At 47.7% G+C, this 7,188-nt stretch overlaps 1 long non-coding RNA gene across 1 annotated transcript; it reads right to left on the bottom strand.

Annotated features, from left to right (window-relative positions):
• Nucleotides 1–3,558: 3,558 nt before the first annotated feature.
• Nucleotides 3,559–4,599, bottom strand: LOC120665675. The gene is made up of 2 exons (XR_005671268.1): nucleotides 4,176–4,599; nucleotides 3,559–4,097 (listed from the first exon to the last, which is right to left on the bottom strand). It is a non-coding gene; the product is annotated as an uncharacterized LOC120665675 (long non-coding RNA).
• Nucleotides 4,600–7,188: the final 2,589 nt, after the last annotated feature.

Raw genomic sequence — 7,188 nt, 5'->3', positions numbered from 1 at the left:
CCCTTCTACTCCGCCATCGACCTTCTGCCCTGGCACAACTCCCCTCCCGCGAGTGTCGTTGGGCTACGCACGTCCTCACCACCGCTCCCCTCCACGCCTTTGCCAGCCTCGTCCGCAGGACGGTGCGCTGCACCTCCCGGCGGCGCCCTCCCTCGCCCTCTTGCGCCAGTGGAGCACTGGCCTCCGCACCACGAGGTGCCACGCCGCCGCGGCTAGAGCCCAGCGAAGATGTAGGGACAGGATCTCCGGCCTGCAGCTGCGGTCCCACGTGCCAGGAGGTGACAGCGGTCTGCGCGCTAGGAGGCGACGGCGGTCTACACGCTAGGAGATGTCTGCGGTCCTCTACGCCGTCGCACGGCCGCGCCACCCCGCTTCTCCGAGCGGCCGGCCATGCCCGCCACCCGAGCTCGCCTCGCTGCACCGCGTCGTCACCTGGGCCGGCCGCCATATCCCCGCTCCTCCGCTCCACCGCACAGGCCGCTCGCCGCCCGAGCTGTCCATCCTCTGTGCCAGCCGGCCGCCGCCCGAGCTGTCCATCCTCTGTGCCGACCGGCCCGCCAGACCTCCGCCTGGAATTGGATTGGGTTGTGACAGGGAAAGAGGAGGAAGAAAGAAGTGGAGAGAGAGAGTGGACAGGTTACAACATTTATGATAGATACAATAAGAGAACGAGATTTATTCCGAATCGAGAACTAATTGCAATAATAAAAGATTGAGAATAATCCATAAGTCGAGAGATGTTGAATCAATCCCGATATCTTGTTGTATCTATTATGAGTATATTTTATTACAATTAATTAAATTAACGGTCTTTTGTGGTACCTATAAAGTCTTTTGTAGGAGTACCTATCATTCTACATCCGGAATGAATCGTATATGTAACCGAACCAGGCCTTAGGCGGACAAATTTGACACTACAGTTGTGGCGAGAATAACTACTGTGAGGCTACGGAAAAGCTGTGGCAGCCAACCTCTTTAATCGGCAACCAAGCAACACCATTTTTTTGCGGCGTCATACTGTAGCGTGGCACTAAACCAAACACACCCTAAGGATCCATGGATATACTCATCCAACGCCAAGCAAAACTCAGCAACAATCCGTGTGAGTGGACTGCCTCTAAATTAAATTGCATTACTTAATCTTTGGATGTTAGCTAAGGTTCAAAAGAAAAAAAGGAAGACGGCATTTTGTATACTGCTATTTGGATTTTTGTCAAGTTCCTATAAGATCTTTGTTCCCAAAAAGAACAGTTCCTTCTGTCTTCTTTAATTAATACAAATTAGAGGGCTCCTGAAGCGGTATTAGCGGGCGAGAGAGTATATATGCCTTTCCAATCAAACTTTTTTATGCTTTGTACAGGGCAGACTTTTTGTCCCTTTGTTTCTCCATGTGACGAATTCTTGATTTGGTTACTCTGTTCTTTCTTAGAACCGTAGCTTGTTTCCATGAGCTCTGAAAGTGGATCCTGTGCTCAAGTCTAAGAGGGGGAGGGTGAAAAATACAACTTAAAACCTTAACCTATGGCTCCAACTAGTTTGCACAAAACTTAAACTAAAACGTGCTATCTAAAGGTGCAACTAACAGTTCATTTAGTGTAAAACTCCCATCTCAAAAGAGTTTAGCAATCTATAGCCAATTCTATCAAGATGCTACTTTATGAAAGTAAAGGCACACAAAGATTGCTAATATGAAATGCGGAAGTTTAAAGGAGGGATGAGAGGAAGCAAGCTCTTTGACACAAGGATTTATCCCGTGGTTCGGTTAGCCACAAAGGCACATCTACATCTACGTTGTCGAAGCACACATAAAGAGTATTGCTTCATGGCAATCAAGTCTCTTCCGTGAACACAATCACGGCCACCTTGATCCCGCTTTCCACTAAGGAGCTTCACTAAGAAGGGTGGGGTCTCCACGTCCCTCACACAAAGTTGTCGACGCCGCTCCACACCAAGTCGGAGGGTCGTTGACGTTGCCGACGAGCCAACAAGGCTCCAAGGGGTCGGCACACTGAGATCTTTTGGTTCACTCTAGAACCAGCTCACAAGAAACAACACCTTGCTATCTCACTCACTAAAGAGCTAACCTAGCACTAACACTCTCAAGGATGTGCTAAGGACTAAAGATATCATCACTAAGCTCTTAGATGGCTTGGAGATATTCTTGGATGTGTGTGGGACTTCTAGCAACTCTAGCAACCTTCAAATGACCGGGGAAACCCATATATATATGCCACCAAGTTGAACTAGCTGTTTGGAGCCGTTACCTTTTTTCCTGCGAGGGCACCGGTTAAACCGATGGGGTACCGTCGGTTCAACTGGTCACACACAACTTCAAACTAGTCGTTGGCCTTCTAACTGCTGACGTGGTGGCCACAGGTGGCACCGATGCCTTGGTGTCGGTTCAACCGCTCTTCATATTTTCTTCTCAGCTCTTCTGCTTCTGATGTGGCCTTGCACCGACACCTTGCACCGATGACCACCGGTTTAACCGGCGCTGAAGAGTTGGCTTCTGCGCCCTTGACATGCTCTCTGGTCAATAGTATGGTGCTTGCACCGATGCCTCAATTCTTGACCGTCGGTTTAACCGGTGCTACTTAGATTTCTTGACTTGGCCTTCATGCGCTTTGTTCAATGCACCGATGCATTTGCGTTGGTTTATCCGGTGACCATCGGTTAGACCGGTGCATGGTCATCGGTTAAACCGGTGCTACTGTTTCTCATCCATTTGTCCAACTTCTCGCGACGGTCATTTGGACACCTTAAAAAGTATTCTATCTCTGTTTTTTTACTATGGTTTGACGTCTTGACGGTGATTTGGACACTTCTCTATGGTGAATTGGACACATTGGATTTTATCCATGGGACCTAAAAATCCTACAAATGTGATCTCACAAACTTATTAGTCCCATTGATTAATTATGTTGTCACACAATCACAAAAATCACAAACAATGGCCTAATGGAGTCATGTTCCTTACAAGCTCATAACTCATTTGTTCCATTTCTCCCAAAGTACAATTTTGCTTCCCGTTCCTCTAGAAAGTTTCTTGCCCGTTCCTTCATTCCAAACACACAATGACATCAGCCAAATGAAGGAACGAGGTTCCTATAAAATTCCTACGGAAAACCACCATTCCAAACGGAACCTTACACTGAAGACCTAGTAGCATAAATCTCTTTAATTAACTCGTAGTGAAAATAGGATTTAAGTCACCATATGTCCTGACCCAGCCAGTTATGGTTATTTTGGGCTATTGATATGCTCAGTGCCGTATAGCCGGACTAGACTACGAACTAGGCAGTTCTCCCCAATCACTACTAGAAAAAGAGCCATGAGCACCAATTCCAAAGGGACTTAGGTACCGGATTTCGAACCGGTACGTCGAAACCAGGACCAAAAGCGTCGGTCTAAGACACCGGGTTTTTCAACCGGTGCCTAAGTCCTTCTTTGGTACCAAAGGCCACCACGCCCGTTCCATCGTGTCCTCTCCCGTTCCCTCGCATCCTCTCCCGTTCCCCTCACACCCCACCAGTCATTCGAAGAATCAACAACAAAATATAGATACAATCCATATATTTCGCAAATCATTCAAAGAATCTATCACAAGATAGATACAATCCATACAATTCCACTTGCATCTCTATTTCAGAAAAGTAAGAAAAAAAGAAAAAAAATCACCCACGGCGGCGGCTTCTCGCTCGCCCACTGGACTCCTCGGCGGCCGCCCACACTTCACGGCTCGACGCGGAGCTGCTCGCCGCCGCGGAGACCCTCGCCGGCCGGGAGTTGCTCGCCCGCCACGGAGCTCCTCACCGGCCGCGCGGAGCGGCTCACCCGCCGCGGAGCTCCTCGCCAGCCACACAGAGCCGCTCGTCGTTGCTCGCCACCGGGTGGACCCGCTCGCCGCCGGGTAGAGCTGCTCGCCCCACGGGGGCTAGCTCCCACGGCCGACTCCCGCGCAGAGCTTCTCGCCGGCCGCGCAGCGCCAGCCACGCGGATCCGCTCGCCGTTGCTCGCCGCCGAGTGGACCCGCTTGCCGCCAGGTAGAGTTGCTCGCCCCACGGGGGCTAGCTCCCACGGTCGTCTCCCGCGCGGAGCTGCAGTCACAAATTAAACCAATTAATTTTGCTACGAAGAGGAAAGCAAGCAAGAACAACAGCCGCGTGAGTGCATACATAACTTGCCTGGATAGCTTCTAATATGAAGCCGGGGACCTAATCGGCGGTGCCGAACTCCAAGATCTTCTGCATGGCGGCAAGCGGAGCCCGCGCGCTCTGTGGCGGCGGCGGTGGCGGCCGGCGCACCACGACAGCGCCTGGCGGCGGCAGCGGCCAGCGGCTAGCTGCCCGCACGCCCGGCAGCTCCTCGCGCTCCGTGGCAAGCGGAGCCCGCGCACTCCGCGGCAGCAGCCAGCGGCTAGCTGCCCGCACGCCCGGCTTCTTCAGCTAGAGAGGATAAGGCAGAGAGAGATGAGAGGTGGAGAAATGAGAGGGTAGAGATAAGAGTGAGGAGTTGTCAGGGACTTGGAAATATCGAGAAGCGAGAGGCCGGCTTTTGGTACCGGGTGATCATTTGCACCGGTGCCTATGTCGAGGGCTAGCATAGGCACCGGGTCATGGCATGACCCGGTGCTAATGTCTGCTTTATAAGCACCGGGTCGTGCCACCACCTGGTGCCATTGATGCATGTCCAATTTGGTACCTGCTCATGAAATTAATCGGTGCCTTTGTTTGTGCATTGGCACCGGTTTGTGCTGTGGTGTGTCTTGCCAGCGCTCGGCACAGGCCTAAGGTACCGGCTATTGTTGCAATCGGTACAAATGCCTTACATTAGTACCGGTTCATACAACAAATGATATTTTTTGCTTAGATTTTTGGCCTGTTTTCTGGTAGTGAAGTATGACTGATGGAAAAGCTTCAAATAATAAATTCTATACCTGATCGGTTCCTTTTTCTATATAGGGCTGACGCCGACGGCTTGTCTCGGCTCGACCTATTGGTCCCGGGCATGTCGGCACGTCGATCGAGAGCGACCTATCGGCATGGCCATGTAGCCGAAACAAAGATCTATATCCAGGAGGATCATCGGAACCGAACGAACGAAGCGATCCATATATGCATGTCTCGTCGCTACCTTTTGCTTTTAGCCATTATCTGTGCCTTGCAATGCATGGATTTTTGGTAATATATCGCCCTAAACGAACTGCATCATTTAATTTGCATCGCGTGCATGCAGTGCAGTGTGGGTGGTAGCTGCAAGTTGGCGCTCTTCTTCTGACCTTATGATCAGTGACGGACGCAATCTAGAAAATTAGAAGAATTTGCCCACCTTCGTCCTTCCTCTTTTTCTTCATCTCCTTCCTCTTTTTTGTTCCTCCTCCTCTCTCTTTTCTTCTTCCTTTCCTTGATTCATGTGTTAAAAATTTGCCAGGGGTCTTAGGGAGGGATCCATGAGCATAGGCCCCCTAGCCCCCCTAGATCCGCCCTGCTTATTATGATCAATGGTACTGTTTGTTATCCATGTCCAAATTAATAATCAAGGTTCTTCGTGCTAGTTACTTTCAGCAATTTCCATTTATGTTGTGTATTTTCCTTTTATTAGTTGTATTTGTACGTACTTGCTTGAAGGAAATTACTTCACGTAGTGTGCCTATACATTTTTAATCGCAAAAAAAAATTGTACCTATATATATTTTCTTTTCATAAGAGTTCAGAGTCTTCAGACGATGTTTATCTTGTACTGTCCAAACTGTCTACGTGGACTGAAAGCTCATCACAGCCTTCATCTGGAATCTGGATCAGATCCAGGCATGCACGGCACGCACGGCAGTTACATTATTGGATGGGTGACGGTTGGCTCTCCGGCCACCATGTTGCAGTTCTGGAACATGGTACTTGCTAGAACAGAGCATACCGCAATTTGTGCAGTACGACTAGATATCACCATCAACTTTAGCCACGAACCGCCGCGGTCACTTGGGGGCCTGCACGGCTGCACGGCGGCGCCAGGTTAGACTCGCTAGATGCAGGGTAGGAGCGTTTGGATGCCTGTGTGAGCTCGAAAGGATGTCCAAACCTGCCTCGCTAGGAACGATGCAAGCGGCCGTTTCCAGCGGGCCGACCTCGCACGGTGCATTAATTTGCACGGCTAATGACATATTAGTACATAATCAGCATATATTAAGTGATATTAAGGTATGTTAAAGAGTATTAAGCTATAGCAAAATGAATTTAGGATTATAGAAGTATAATCTTGCAAATAAATATTAAAATTATGATCATTAAAATTTTTTATATCTTGCGCATCATGCGGGCTCCCAAACATCATCTTCCTAGTTAGAGAACCATGCAATCAAACAAGCAGATCTTGTATGAAGAGCCTGGTCACGTGGAGATGGTTCTTTAATGCGGGCCAGGCTCGCTATGGAAGATAAACAATCACACTTTGCTATCACCGCCGGTTTGAGTCACGAAATGGTAGTGATATATTTTTAAAACTCCTTAAAAAATTTGTAATGACAGCAAAAAAAAAAGTTCTTATACCCGAGCAACCACCACACGACCAACATCTGAACATTCATCGATTTTTACACAGAATATGCAAAATGTGCATCACCGGTAATTCGAACCCACAATCACATGCATCAAGCGACCCCTACATACTACTACACTAGTCACTTGTGCCAAATGATTGGATATTGTTCATTTATACTGACTTTTCTAAATCGTATATTAAATTTTAGATGCAAAGACAATCTCAAATAGAAATTTTGTCAACTGCAAAGTTATAGATCTAGTCAGTACTATATTTTTTATGTTGATCTTTTTTTGATTGGTTTAATAATTTATATTTTATACTTACGTATATAAATAATTTCAAATGAATAAGTTATGAAGTATAAAATTTAGATCTTGTCCAGATCTATAATTTTGAATAAAATTATCTTCATCCGATTTCGTATGAAAAGTTATAAATTTTTTTCATACAAATGGGTAGGTTTTTAATTTAAAAAGATATGGGGGGTTTTACTATTCACTCGTCACTGCTGATTCATATATCAAACTGTCGGTGATACGGACTTTCGCTGCCAGTTCCTAATACAAATTGGTGGTGATGGTCATTTGAACTTTCACTACTGCTGGTTCATATCTAAAACCAGCAGTGAAAGTCTATCATCAGTGGTTTAAG

This window comes from Panicum virgatum, chromosome 3N, assembly GCF_016808335.1.
Source record: "Panicum virgatum strain AP13 chromosome 3N, P.virgatum_v5, whole genome shotgun sequence".
Taxonomy (NCBI): domain Eukaryota; kingdom Viridiplantae; phylum Streptophyta; class Magnoliopsida; order Poales; family Poaceae; genus Panicum; species Panicum virgatum.
This window is presented reverse-complemented; position numbering and strand designations above follow the sequence as displayed.